Source organism: Vipera ursinii, assembly GCF_947247035.1.
Source record: "Vipera ursinii genome assembly, chromosome: 4".
NCBI lineage: Eukaryota > Metazoa > Chordata > Lepidosauria > Squamata > Viperidae > Vipera > Vipera ursinii.
In genome coordinates this window covers 732,311-747,586 of record NC_139514.1, presented here as the reverse complement: position 1 = coordinate 747,586, position 15,276 = coordinate 732,311, and the positions used below count along the sequence as shown (strand labels likewise).

At 49.7% G+C, this 15,276-nt stretch overlaps 1 protein-coding gene across 6 annotated transcripts in view; it reads left to right on the top strand.

The window, feature by feature from the left end:
* The window catches only part of STIM1 (stromal interaction molecule 1), a 68,521-nt gene that overhangs the window by 13,689 nt on the left and 39,556 nt on the right, over positions 1–15,276 (top strand). The gene's annotated exons all lie outside the window — the stretch shown is intronic.

Genomic DNA, 15,276 nt, shown 5'->3' with positions numbered 1-15,276 from the left:
GCCTTGGAAAGGCATTTTGGCCCAGTTCCCACGAGGGTTTTTCCAGGACGGAACCTGCAGCGCATAATGGCTTCTCAAGCTCTTCTCCCCTCTAGACCGCCCACTTCTTCGGGCTTCCTTTGCAGCACAGGCTGTGACGGAGGGAGGGGTGGGGGAGACCCACTTGCCAGGAGCTGAGCTGGGACAGTTGCAGGCTGAGTGACTTGAATGGACTCCTGGTGTCTGCCTTGCTGGTTGCTAGGAGCCCAAATAAACTCATTTTTTTTCTAATATACATTCACCACCCAACGTTCCTTTGAATGGCTACACTGCCTTCTCACCCACCCTGTTTGGGGCTTGATCTTCCCCGAGGAATCAGTCAGTCAGTCAATCAGAATAGGGACCTTGGAGGTCTTCTAGTCCAATCCCCTGCTCCAGCAGGAGATCCTATACCAGGGGTCTGCAACGTTGACAATTTTAAGACTTGTGGACTTCAGCTCCCATAATTCCTCAGCCAGCATAGCTGGCTGAGGAATTCTGGGAGCTAAAGTCCACAAGTTCTTAAAGTTGTCAACGTTGCAGACCCCTGCCCCTACCAATCTGGAGAAGCGGGGGCCGCAGTCTCTCCACAGGGCTGCCTTTGTGGCAGGCCCCTCTTTGTCCCTCTAGGGAAGCTGGGCCTTATAATAAAAATAAAGTTGGAAGGGACCTTGGAGGTCATCTAGTCCAACCCCCTGCTCAGGCAGGAAACACTATACCATTTCATTCCAGTCTCTTCTTAAAAACTTCCTGTGTTGGAGCATTCGCCGCTTCTGGAGGCAGGCAGTTCCACTGGCTAATTGTTCTCACTGTCAGGAAGTTTCTCCTTAGTTCCAGGTTGCTTCTCTCCTGGATGAGTTTCCATCCGTGGCTTCTTGCCTTTGCCTTCAGGCGCTTTGGAGAACAGGTTGACTCCCTCTTCTTTGGGGCAGCCCCCGAGATACTGGAAGGCTGCTATCGTGTCGCCCCTGTTTCTTCTTTTCTTTAGACTGGCCAAGCCCAGAGGAGACGGCCTCTGCTCTGCCGTGTTTCTACGCTGGGTGCTTTTTCTGTTTGTCTTGGAAAGGCGGTCAGGAAGAGCCCCTGTGTTTTTGATGGCGTAGATTAATTTTCTGGAATGAAGTGCCGAGATTGTGCACGAAGCTCTGGGAAGCAAACAACCCAGCCTTGCCCGAAGTCCCTGCAGTTCCGCTTCACTTGCTTCCTTGACGTCTTTGAATGCGAATGGCATATTGTGCTGGGTTAAACCGTTAAGGTTGGGAACTGCTTTGCCCATTTTTTTAAAAAAATAAAAATAGTGACCATTAAAGTGAAACAGATAACGCGATCGCATTACTTTTCAAGGTTTCTCCATAGAAATTAGGAAGGGCAGAAGGCACAGGCCTTCAAACCTGGCAACTTTAAGACTTGTGGACTTCAGCTCCCAGAATTCCTCAGCCAGCCTTGGTTGCTTTCTTGCAGACATTTCATTGCCCGACTAGTGAACATCATCCGCACTAGTGTTGACGTTAGCACTGATGAGGTTCCCCAGTTGGGCCATGAAACGTCCGCAAGAAAACCACCCAGCTCAGAGAGCACCAGGGACCCCTCACTTCCACCCTGAGCTACAGATATTCTCCTTCCTCCAATCCGTCTGGTTTCTCCAAGCGGGAGGAGAGCCAAGAGGTAGCTGGGTCCTCCCAGCCCCTCCCTCTCCCTCCCAGGCGCCTCCCCATAAGGAATGTGGCTCCGCAGAGGTTTCCCACCTGGGTGGAAGCAGCAGCAGCCCCGGGATGTTGTTGTTCTCCTTCACTGTGATTCTGGGCTGCCACTCCCCACACGGGGCACAATCCAAGCACAGCCTGGGGCTGGTGGGGCCCGGGCTCTCCTTCCAGAGGATGCCTTTGCTCCCCGCCCCGAGGCTGTCCCCCGCAGGCCTCCGCTTCTGGCCCAGGGCTGGGGGACAGGCAGGCCGGGGAGAAGGGCGGCTGGGGCTCAGCCGTGGCCAGGCGATGGAGAATGCTGGTTTATAGGGAGAGGAACGTTAGGAATATTGTTTGTAACAGGCCCAGACTCTCCCAGAGGGAGTGGGTGGTCATAGAAATCAGATTGAATTGATTGGCAGACAGACAGATATGGATGGGTAGGTAGGTAGGTAGATGATAGATAGATAGATAGATAGATAGATAGATAGGTAGATAGATAGATAGATAGATGAATGGATGATAGATATGGGTGGGTAGGTAGGTAGATGGTAGATAGATAGATGAATGGACGGATGATAGATATGGGTGGGTAGGTAGATGATGGATGGATGAATGATGTGGGTGGGTGGGTAGGTATGTAGGTAGATGATAGAAGACAGACAGACAGACAGATGATGAATGGATGATAGATGTGGGTGGGTAGGTAGGTAGATGATAGACTAGATAGATAGATAGATAGATAGATAGATAGATAGATAGATAGATAGATAGATAGATAGATAGATAGATGATAGATGGATGGATGGATGAATGGATGAATGGATGAATGGATGAATGGATGATAGATATGGGTGGGTGGGTGGGTAGGCAGGTAGGTAGATAGAGAGGAGGGGGGAGAGTGTTGGTCTTTCCTTGATGTCACTCCAGCCTTCCTTGCTTTCCCAAACCTTGATGCTCAGGTCAGGTCAAGCAGCCTTCTTCAAGTGGACGCTCTCCTTCCGGTATATTAGAATAGAAATCCGGTGATTCAGGAGCCAGAAGTTAATCGGACACATCTGGAGGGAGCCCGTTTGGGAATGCTTATGGCAGCCCGAGTCAGAGGCCTCCTATTTCTCAGCTACCTCCTTCGGGGCTGCCTGGGAACCGCCAAGTCAGGCTGTTGTTGAGGATGCCCAGGCAGGGATATTCAGAGCCCCCCAGCCGGGAAGGTGGAGGACCAGGCAGGAGGAGGTGGGGAGGTCTCAGCCCAGGGAGGGACCCCACCCGCTTTCTGACAGGGCTTCCCCAAACTGGCTCCACCCACGTTGTCTTTCCGAGGTCTTTTGGTCCTGAGGATAGAGCCCGGGGCACCCATCTGCCACACAAGAATTGCAGGCCTGGGGGCAGCCAGGCTGCAGGGGAGCTGGGGGGGGGGAGCTGGCCTGGCCCAGGAAAGGAGCCTTGGCTCTGCCATCAGAAGGCTGGCACTGGGCCAATCTGGCCAGGCAGGGGCGATCGTCCCCAGAAGCAAACCAACGGCTGGTAAAGCGTCATCCAACGGCCTGGCTGTCACTTGCACCATCTAGCAGGAACGGTTGAGGGTGACCAATAAAAGAGACCGTTTGCAGCTCAGGGCTGACCTGGGGGGGGTCCTGGGTGCCCTCTGAGCTGGGAGGTTTCCTTGCAGACGTTTCATGACCCGACTAGGGAACCTCATCAATGCTAGAAGGGAGCAGGATTTGAGGGAGGAGGAGGAGGAGGAAGAAGACTGTGGGGTCCTTGACGCTCTCTGAGCTATATTATTTTCTTGCAGACGTTTCAAGACCCGACTAGGGATCATCACCCGTGCTAAAGGGAGGGAGGGGCTTGCTCTCTATTTATATGCCCCCCCCCCGTCTCTCAGTGAAGGGGAAGAGGGAGGGGCGGTCGTCTGGAGGACCCACTGGGGGCAGAACTGGTTTCTGCCCAGGTCCCCCATCTCAAACCAGGATCTGCCAGCCCAGCCTGTCGCAGCCTTTCTCCTTTTGCTCGGCTGATGCGTGTGTGTCGCACAGGCCTGGCGTTCTGCGTTGTGACGGCTGGTGTGATTCCTGAGGGCAGGGAGGGGGTGCTTTGGGGGGACTCGCCCCGGGGAACTCCGCTCGTGCCCAGAGCCCGGAGGCTGCACATTTTTATCCCCAGTGTCTTTCTGCCTGTGTCAGGAGGGCTGCATAGTTTTGTGCGGGGCTATTAATAGGCTTCTATAAATCTCCCAACAAATACAGAACTATAAATAAGAGAAAACGGAGTTTCTAGCCAGATTTCGCTCAGTTGGTGCCGCTGCTGAGGAGACGCGTCTCCCGGGATGTGCTTTGAACTTGGCTTGTGGAGGGGTGGGGGGGAAAGACCTGCCTGGAGAGGCTGAACCGCAGGATTTGGCCCTCCATGGTGGCTTTCGCGGCAAAACAGAGAGGCAGGTTTGCCTAGTGGTTAGGGCAGCAGCTAGAAACCAGGAGACGGGGAGTTCTAGTCCTGCTTCAGGCATGAAAGCGAGCTGGGTGACTTTGGGCCAATCACCAGGAGATGGTGAGTTCTAGTCCCTCCTTAGGCATGAAAGCTGGCTGGGTGACTTTGGACCAATCACTAGGAGATGGGGAGTTCTAGTCTCACCTTAGCCATAAAAGCCACTGGGTGACTTTGGGCCAATCATCAGGAGACGGTGAGTTCTAGTCCCGCCTTAGGCACAAGAGCTGACTGGGTGACTTTGGGCCAGTCCGTCTCTCTCAGCCCAGCCCACCTCAGGGTTGTCATGGGGAAAAGAGAAAAGAGGGTTGTGTCTGACTGTTGCATTGAGTTACTTATAAAAGTAATCAAGGCAAAATAAGTAAGTAATCAAATGCGTCAATAAGGATCTAACATGGTTCCTGACAGCCATCACTGTTCGAAGGTGGCTGGAAGTAACTCGGTCCCAGGAAAGCAAGCGGATGTCATGAAATTTGCAAAAAAACCAACCATCCGGATGGCTAAATTGGAACAGAGCCAATTCCTGACCAGTCTGTGCTAGATTCTCCCGCTGCTGGAACCCCCAATACCAAGGGGGGCAACTGGAAGGAAACCCCCCCTTCTTTTTTTTTCTTTTAATGAGCTGACTGTCAGTGGGCTGGAAGTCAGAACGGTCTTGAGGAACGGTTCGAGCACTTTGCAGCTATCCCAGGAATGCATCTCCAGAAAGTTTGGGCTGGATGGTGTTTCTCTTAGTGGCGCCCTCCCCTTTCGCTGCTTGCCAAAATATGAAGCAGCGGAGACACCGGCCTGTTTCTCCTCCAGTGGTGCTCATCCAGGCCGCCGGCTTTGGGGAAAAAAAATCCTAATTTTCAGGCTCTCGTCTTCTTCTCGGCCTGCTGTGGTTGAGCACGTAATTTGAGGGTCCTTGACTTACAGCTGTCCATTTAGGGACCGTCACAAGGGGACTGAAAAGGGACTGTTGCCTGTCCTCACACTTACCACCATTCCTCACACTTACGACTGCTGCAGCGTCCCCATGGACATGTGATTGCAGTAGTTGCAGCATCCCGGACTCCTGTACTGTCCGTTTGCAACTTTTCCAGCCGGCTTAGGACAAACAAAATCAGTGGGGGCTGCCAGACTCGCTTAACAACCATGTGGTTCACTTAACAACCATGGCAAAAAAGGTAATAAAACTGGGCAGGGTTCACTTAACAACCACCTTGTTTAACAGTCAAAATTGTGGTGGCAATTTGAGGACTGCCAGCATGCCTTAAGAGTTCCTTAACGTGGCGTCCAGAGTTGGCCGGATTCTTCGCCGTCCTGGGTCGGTGCCCCTCAACTGGGTGTTGCTTCTGCCTTAGTGGCTGCAGTTCAGGAAGGAGGGGTTTCCTCTTTGGCTGTGGCGAGTTCAAGTTCAGTGCCTGCCCCTGAGTGGTCTGGGCTCATCTGCGCTGCAGGCACCACCAAGGGGGTGCTGCTGATGGTTCAGGCTTGTTTCTCTAGGCCAGGGGTAGGCAACCTCGGCTCTTTGATGACTCATGGACTTCAACTCCCAGAATTCCTGAGTCAGCTGACTCAGGAATTCTGGGAATTGAAGTCCATGAGTCATAAAAGAGCCGAGGTTGCCTACCCCTGGTCTAGGCTGGCTCAGGGCTGGGTGAAAGCAGGGCCTCCCTGCCTTTGCGGCTGGAAGACGAGTGGACTTCAACTCCCAGAATTCCTCAGCCGTCATGCCAGAATGGATCATTCCTCAATGGGGGTGTTGCTGGCTTCTTGATCGCTGGTTTAAGTGTTCATCTGGGTGTTTTGCTGGCTGGGATATGTTTTGGTCTTTCTGTTTCCTTTCTGCTTTTTGACCATCTCTTTGGAATGGGTGTAGACGTTGTTTATCTCTGTGTGCCCGTTGATGGCAGGTTGGTCTGAGTGCCAGGCCTCTGGGAATTCTCTCACATTTTTCAACCCGGTCTGGTCTTGGATGCTCACCGTTTCCCAGTTGAAACTGTTTGTATCTTGTGCAATTAAGGAGTTTCCTTGCTGCCTTCTGACTGCTAGCTGCTGTTCATGGATGCGTCCCACACAGTGGTTGTTACAGTCCTTACGCTGCATGTTGTAGGTCAGGGTTGCCCAGCCTTGGCCACTTTATGACTTGTGGACTTCAACTCCCAGAATTCCTCAGCCAGCATGGCTGGCTGAGGAATTCTGGGAGTTGAAGTCCACGAGTCATGAAGAGGCCAAGGTGACTGCTGATTTTTCTTTCAGTACAGGTAGTCTTCAAGGCCACATTTGAGCCCCACATTTCTGTTGCTAAGCGAGACACTCGTTAAGAGACTCTTGCCCCATTTTACAACCTTTCTTACCATTGTAGTTGTCAAGTTAGTCGCACGGTTGTTAAGTGGTTCAAGCTTCCCCCTTGACTTTGCTTGCCAGAAGGTCATAAAAGGGGACGCTGCAACCATCATAAAGATTGTAACTTTGAACAGTCACTAAATGTTCTGTTGTAAATCGAGAACTACCTGTATCAAGCTTTTGAGAGTCCAGGATTCCTACATCTGCTGCCAATGGGAGAAGCAGGAGAGGAATCGTAGATCCAGCCTTTGAGCCTCGTTATTTTAATTTATTAAAATTATACGCCACGGTTCTCGCCATCAAATGTGATTTTGGGCACTCATAAATGGCGCAAAAGGCTGCTGAACTGCTTCACAGCTGATGGAGTTTCCTGGGAAAGGGGAACTTTTATTAATATTCCATTTTTGGCAATAATAACCGGTAAATCACAGCTGGTAAAGCCATGTTGCTCTCTGCTCCTGCCTGCCAGGCAGTGATTAAGCCCATTCGGTCTTGACTGACTTTATTACTGACCGCGACGGCTCAAATTCTGCCTGTATTCGTACAGACTGATTTTATACGAAGTCATAAAATTATGTAAAGCAATGACTAACCTTTGCTTGGAACAAGCATGCCGGCCTTATGCCAGTATGCAGACGTTATGTTAGCTAGATCGAGGAGCCTTTGATTTTTTCCCTGAAATTTATCTCAAGATATTCATAATGCACTACAAAACTGCCATTAATGCCTTGTTTAGCGCAGAGGTTTCTGCTAAAAGCAGCATTTCTTGAACTTGGTGGAGCAGTGGGCTGATGCCTCCTTAAGTAACCCCAGCTGCCTGCAATTAGTGCAGGTTCGAGTCCCACCAGGCTCAAGGTTGACTCAGCCTTCCATCCTTCCCAGGTAGGTAAAATGAGGACCCAGATTGTTGGGGGCAATTAAGCTGACTTTGTAATAATGCCGCTTGGGGTGTGTGTGAAAGCCCTAACAAGCAGGCATAGACATAGAATGAAGGCTACTGCTAAGCACATTGTGCTTAGATTGTAAGCCGCCCTGAGTCTTCGGAGAAGGGCGGGATATAAATGGGATTTTAAAAAAAAAGTTTGGACTTCAATTCTGGGAGTTGAGGTCCACACATTTTAAAGTTGCCAAGTTCGAAAAACAGTGTGATAGTGGAATTCCTTGGGCCTCATCCAGACCCGGCCTAAAATTGCACATAAGGTACAACTTCATTTCACCTCATTCAGAGATGAGTCAGAAATGAGGGCTTGAAAGCGTTTCCAATTGATCGTTCAATTGAATTAAGATTATCATCATGCAAAATACAAATAAAGGTGGTAAGGAGATGGAAAAAGGAAGAGGAAGAATTGCAGGAATAAAGTGGGAAAGAAAATTGACTTCCAACCATTTTCAGCGTATTAGAATGCAAAGTAAAATGGCAGCTTCCACTTTTTCAGTTTTGCACATTTAAGTAAAAGCTCGATATTCCTATAATGTCAAACTGACCTAACCAGCAAATCCCAAAGTCACCATTTCACTTTTTTTCCTGCCTTGAGCACAAAGTCCAGAAATGGTTTCCAGGAAGAAACAAAATTGCTAGATATATTCTTTTCTCTGATTAAACCAGTTAATTGCAGCATTTCTGCTAATTCCTATCAGTTGGGTGAATTTCTATAGTCCATTCTCTTTTTTAAATGGTTTGAGGCCTTCTTGGATTCCTGCGTAGGCTGTGTGTGCTGGGAGCTGTTGACTCACAAAAGGTTTTTTTTATTATTATTATTTTTGCCCTGCTAAGGCTTTTCACCCACCCACCTGCGCCTTCCATGGGGGGGGGGGTTACAAAGGTGCATTGCAGTTTTTTGCATTCCCGTGTAAAATGATCCAGTGGCTTCATAAGGACAGGTTTTCCATGTCTCTAATGCCCTCACCATTAAGAACAGGGTCTGATAAAGATAATTAAGTGCAAATAGAAATGCATAATATTTCAACTGCAAGGAAGATAAAGCAGTAATGTTTATAGCAATGTTTCAGTATTTGAGAGGCTGCCACAAAGGGTCAAACTCTTCTCCAAAGCACCATGGGCAGGAACTGTGGTTGGAAACTGACCAAAGAGAGAAGCAGCCTGGAATTAAGGAGAAACTTCCTGACAGAGAGAACAATTAACCAGTGGAACAGCTGGCCACCAGAAGTTGTGGGCGCTCCATCACTGGAGGTTTTTAAGAAGAGATTGGGCAGTTATTTGTCTGGAATGACGTAGGGTCTCCTGCCCGAGCGGGGGGCTGGACTAGAAGATCTCCAGGGTCCCTTCCAGCTTCTATTCTATTCTGTTCTGTTCTGTTCTGTTCTGTTCTGTTCTATTCTATTCTATTCTATTCTATTCTATTCCATTCCATTCCATTCCATTCCATTCCATTCCATTCCATTCCATTCCATTCTATTGTATTCCATTCCAAATTGTTCTATTCGAAGAAGAGAACATATGTTTTTTATTTGGATAAAAATAAAAGCACATGATTTTGTGCTTGTGATGAAAAAAAACCCCGAAACGTTGGCTTTGGTTTTGCCGATTAGATAGATTTGTTGTTATAGAGATGGCTGGTATATACTAATGTGCAAAAGAAGGAAGCTGAGCTTGTAATGTGGTTCTCTTGTACGGTGCTAAAAGCAGTTGGAGGTCAGTGCCGTTTTCTTTCTCCCTTCCTTTGTTCTTCTCTTAATTTCCTAATTTTTATTTTTCTTTGTATTTTGTACACTGATAAAACTGTAAAAGTTATACATAAAGAAAAAAAGAACAGGGGCCTCCAACCTTGGCAACTTGGGGACTTATAGACTTCAAAAGTTGGAAGTCCACAAGTCTTAAATATCTATGGGTGTTCTCAGTCATCCAGGTCACAAGGCCACTGGACTTTGTTTTTCCTTGAAGAGGTTTTGCCTCTCCTCCGAGGAGCTTCTTCAGTTCTGACTCCATGGTGGTGGAGGATGGAAGGACTGGCTGTACATTCCTTGCGGTCCTCTGGGCGTTAGCGCTCCCTCTGAGAGCCGTGGAGGCTACTTGGAGGTTTACCCAAGAAGGTTGCACGCCCATTTGCACCCTGACTCGGCTGACCCGCAGGGCACAGATACACCTTCAAGGGACCGCTAACAACTCTCACAGGGACCGCTAACAACCAGATGACTGCAAGGAATATAAATCCTTCCATCTTCCACTATTCAGTCAGAACTGAAGAAGCTTCTTGGATGAAAAGCGAAATGCCTTCAAGGAAAAACACTCCAGTTGCCTTTTGAAAAAGCATCTTTGGGACACAAGTCCTAAAAGTTGCCACGCTTGGAGGCCCCTGTTCTTTTTTTCAGAACACAAGAGCCCTGCTGGGCCCAGGGGCCGTCTGGATGCCTTTGGAGGACTCACAAGCTCGGATCGCAGAGCAGGAGCTGCTGTCCCCTGCGGCTTTCCCTCCGCCCGTATTTTGGACAGCCAATATTCGGAGAGGTTTCAGAAGGCAGAAACCAGCTGTTGGAAATGCAACCAAGCATATAAAACAACGTTGAGACCCTAGAAAGAGTGCAGAGAGGAGCAACAAAGATGATCAGGGGGCCGGAAGCTAAAATATATGAAGTACAGTTTATTATGGGACTTATATGCCGCCCTATCTCCCAGAGGACTCAGGGCGGCTAACAACAATAAAAAACCAACAGTACAAAAGTTAAGAAAAAATTAAATAACAGCCCCAAATGTTAATTGCACAATTAAAATTAAAACTTTTAAAAACCCATCATCAATCCAGGTCAGCCTAATGGAAAAAGAACGTCTTGAGGTCGCGGTGAAAGGACCGGAGGTCCGGGGCCATCCGAAGCTCAAGGGGGAGTTGCAGGAACGGGGTTTGTCTAGTGCAGGGGTAGGCAACCTGGGCTCTTTTATGACTCGTGGGCTTCAACTCCCAGAATTCCTGAGCCAGCCATGCTGAGGGGAAAGGGAGAGGATTCCAAGCTGAGCCATGCTGCCTCAGGAATTCTGGGAGTTGAAGTCCACAAGTCATGAAGGGGCCATAGTTCCCCCATGCTGGCTGAGGAATTCTGGGAGTTGAAGTCCACCAGTCATAAAAGAGCCAAGGTTGCCTACCCCTGGCCTAGGCCTAGGCCGCTTTATGACTGGTGGACTTCAACTCCCAGAATTCCTGAGCCAGCCACGCTGAGGGGAAAGGGAGAGGTTTCCAAGCGGAGCCATGGTGGCTGAGGAATTCTGGGAGTTGAAGTCCACAAGTCATGAAGGGGCCATAGTTCCCCCATGCTGGCTCAGGAATTCTGGGAGTTGAAGTCCACAAGTCATAAAAGAGCCAAGGTTGCCTACCCCTGGCCTAGGCCGCTTTATGACTGGTGGACTTCAACTCCCAGAATTCCTGAGCCAGCCACGCTGAGGGGAAAGGGAGAGGTTTCCAAGCGGAGCCTTGCTGGGTGAGGAATTCTGGGAGTTGAAGTCCACCAGTCATGAGGGGGCCAAGGTTGCCTAGCCCAGGTCTAGTGAGAAGGATCAGAGGTGACGTGATAGCAGTTTCCCCGTATCTGAGGGGCTGCCACAAAGAAGAGGGGGGGGGGGTGTCAAATCATTCCGCAAAGCATCAGAAGGCAATGGGTGGAAAAGGAGAGAAGCAACCTGGAATTAAGCGGAAACTTCCTGACAGGGAGGACAATTAACCAGTGGAATGGCTGGCTTTCAGATATGGTGGGTGCTTCGTTACTGGGAGGTTTTTAAAAAGAGATTGGACAGCGACCTGTCTGAAATGATACAGGGTCTTCTGCTTGAGCAGGGGGCTGGACTAGAAGGCCTCCAAGGTCCCTTCCAACTGTTATCCATAACATAAATAGGAGTCCGCTGGAAATAGGCGGCCGATAAATTTAAATAAATAACATTAGCAAGAATAAAAAATATATATATAAAGTAAACAAATAGTAACGCAGCTTCAGTTAAAGATAAAATATGCAAACCGTAGCTGATACTGTCATTCATACACCAGCAATGCCTTTCCAAGACGCTTCAGTTTTTAATAACTTAGTAAAAGTCAATATTGTCTGGCTTGGTAACATTTCAGGGGGAGGGGGGCGTATTTAAAGGGTGGGTAGCCCAATGGAAAGTCTCCTGTCTGTTCATAAGTGTGGAAAAGCACATTCAGGCTGGGTCATTGAGTCTGATTGGAGATGGAGCACCAATAACTTCTAGAGGCAAGCTGTTCCACTGGTTAATTGTCCTCACTGTTAGGAATAGGAATAGGAATAGGAATGGAACGGAACAGAATGACAGAATGACAGAATTACAGAATTATAGAATAGAGTAGAATAGAGCTGGAAGGGACCTTGGAGGTCATCTAGTCCAATCCCCTGCTCAGGCTGGGAACCCTATACCATTTCAGACAGTCTCTTCTTAAAGACTTCCAGTGTTGGAGCATTCACAGCTTCTGGAGGCAGGTGGTTCCACTGGTTAATTGTCCTCACTGTCAGGAAGTTTCTCCTTAGTTCTAGGTTGCTTCTCTCCTTGACTAGTTTCCATCCGTTGCTTCTTGTCCTGCCTTCAGGGGCTTTGGAGAATAGCTTGACTCCCTCTTCTTTGGGGCAGCCCCTGAGATACTGGAACCCTGCTATCATGTCACCCTTCACCCTTCTCTTTGTTAAACTAGACAGACCCAATTCCAGCAACCGTTCTTTATCTGTTTTAGCCTCCAGTCCCCCAATCATCTCTGTACTCTTTCTAGAGTTTCAACATCTTTAGAAAGAGTGCAGAGAAGAGCAACAAAGATGATCAGGGCACTGGGGGCTAAAAGATAGAACGGTTGCTGGAATTGGGGATATCCAGTTTAATTAAGGAAGTTTCTCCTTAATTCTCTCCTTGATTAGTTTCCATCCGTTGATTCTTTTCCTGCCTTCAGGGTTTTGTTTTTTTAAAAATTCCATTTATATCCCGCCCTTCTCCGAAGACTCAGGGCGGCTTACAAGCTTAGCAGTAGCCTTCATTCTATGTATATGCCTGCTTATTAGGGCTTTCATACACACACACCAAGCGGCATTATTACAAAGTCAGCTTAATTGCCCCCAACAATCTGGGTCCTCATTTTACCTACCTCGGAAGGATGGAAGGCTGAGTCAACCTTGAGCCTGGTGGGACTCGAACCTGCACTAATGGCAGGCAGCTGGTGTTACTTAGGGAGGCATTAGCCCACTGCGCCACCAAGGCTCTTTTGGAGAACAGGTTGGCCCCTTTCTTCTTTGTCGCAGCCCTCAAATATTGGAAGACTGCTCTTTGGTCCCCCTTAGTCCTTCTTCTTCATTAATCTAGGCATGCAACTGTTCTACGTTTTAACTGTCACCTGTGGAAACAACACGTCACTCTCATGTGCAAATCAGCGTGAAGACACGGTACCCGTTATGCCCGTAGTTTGGCAGAGGCAGGCCGCTTCGTTTGAGTCGTACCCTTGCCAGAGGAACTGTGCCGGGGGGGGGAGGAACCGCAAACTAGGAATTCTCGTGTTTGGAGTGTGGTTGTGCCCATCCGCCGCTCTCTTTGGCCTTGTTGGCCTTTCTTCTCCAGGAAGTTTCCCTCAGAGGCTGTTTAGCCAGTCGGGGCACTTGAGGCTCTCAAGCAGCCTTTGTGTCCCTTCCTGATAAAGCAACGAGGGTGCCTGCCTTTGCTCCAGCGGTTTCTGACGTTGGCATGGCGCACGCTGGGGGAGGCTGGGCATTTTCCCTGTAGAAGACCCGAAGGCAGTCTTGTGCCTGCTTTGGCCGGGCTCAGATCATTTGCCCTTCCCAACCAGCCTCTCCGTCATCCCTACCAGCTCAACCCTTTTGTAGAAACAATTGAGAGGGTGGTTCATAAGCCAACATCTGAAGCTCTTCCAGTGATCGATTGATTGTCTTCACTGTCAGGAAATTTCTCCATAGTTCCGGGCTGCTTCTCTCTTTGGTTAGTCTCCATCCGTTGCTTCTTGTCCTGCCTTGGGGCGCTTTGGAGAAGAGCTTGACTTTCATTAAAGCAGAGATACCCAATAGATACTGCTAAGCTTGTAAGCCGCCCTGAGTCTTCGGAGAAGGGTGGGATATAAATGGAATTAAAATAAAAATAAAATAAATAAATAAATAAATTCCTGCAACCGTTCTTCATGTGTTTTTATCACCAGGCCTTTAATCATCTTAGTGGCTGCACTTTTTCCAAAGTCTCAGCATGTTTTTTGTAACGTGGTGACCAAAACTGGATGCGGCATTGTAGATGTGTGGCCTTACTAAGGTTCCCTACGATGGATAAGGGCAAATGTAGTAGAAGAATGCAACATAAACTGTTTTTGCAATCGGAGCCTTTGCTTTAGGAAGGAACGCAGTGGTGTATGGGAAAGTGTGGCTGCCTCGGGAATGGCCAGATAAGAGGGTGCAGAGACCACAGCTGCACAAGGGGTGGAGAGAGAGAGAGAGATCCTCCTGAAGTCATCAGGTTGTAGGAATCTAGGAAGCCCCCACTGGCACTGAAAAAAGTGCCCCCCCAAGCCACAGCCGAGCAAGACACCTGCCTGCCCACCCGGCGACGCTATTCCTCCTGTCTGAGGTTTTCATTGTTGTGAGCATTTCTGTTGAGGATTGGCAGCGGGGTGGGGTGGGGTGAGTTTGGTTTTTATCCCCCCCCCTGTCTGCTGGGTGGTTGCAGCAGGTTTTGGTCACTTCACATGGCCCTGGGACACTGTGACCGTCATAAATATGAATCAGTTGCTAAGCATCTGAATGTAAATCACAAGACCCTGGAGATGCTGCGACATTCCAGCTGATCGGCGCTTCTTCTAGGCTCAGAAGCGCCAGGATCGACGCCGAGCTCCAGCTGGATCCTGGCACTGATCCTGGCGCTTCCGCTCAGCCCTGCAGCTCCAGCCGTCTCTCACTCAGACTTGTACGGTGCTGCCACTGGTTCAGCTCATTCCCCTCCCCCGCTACCACTTTTCTAGGATGGCCGTGTACCACCTGCCAGGTGCCAAAGTACCACAGGTGGTACCCGTACCACTGGTTGAAAAGCCTCGGTATAGATGATCCTACACAACAAGGTGCCAGGTTTTGAACTACCTCTCCAACAATGGACAGCCCTGAATAGGAGCAGGGGGTTGGACTAGAAGACCTCCAAGGTCCCTTCCAGCTCCGTTATTCTGTTAGATCTTCTTAAGGTTCGTATTGTTTTGGGCTTTTAACCTAGGTGAAGAGTTAATATACATTGCAAGTCCACGTACGACATGCCTTAGGCTAAATACAGTAAAGCGGGCTTTATTTAGGGTGAGGGCGGGAGAATTGCGCTTCCAGGCTTGCAGCCGACCGCAGGAGCGGATCCTAGTTTGCGCTGAAGCTGCATCAAGAGCAGCTTGCCAGTCTTGCAGGCTCCGTTCTCCCGCGGCCCCCGAGGGCCCCGTTTGCGACCGGCTTCTGCAGCTTCAGCAGAAGCAGCTTCCTTCCAGCCAGGCTTCCTTGCCCTGCTCCTCCGAGCGTGCCCACGGGTGACTCAGCCGGCTGAGCCCGTCTTCCGCCGGCACCTGCGCGGGCAGGAGGGGGTGGGCGCCTTCGTAGCCTCTGACTCATCCGGCCTCTTTGGGGTTTTGGCTCACTCGGCTGGCGGGGCACGGCTTCCTCTCGGCCCGGCTCCGGGGGGGGGGCTCCGGGGGGCTCTGGGCTGAAGACCTGCAGTGCAGGCGGCCGAGTGGGTGGGTGGGCGAGGGGTGCTGAGAAAAGGTGGGTGTGAAACGCAAGGAGAGGGAGGCTGGAGTCTTTT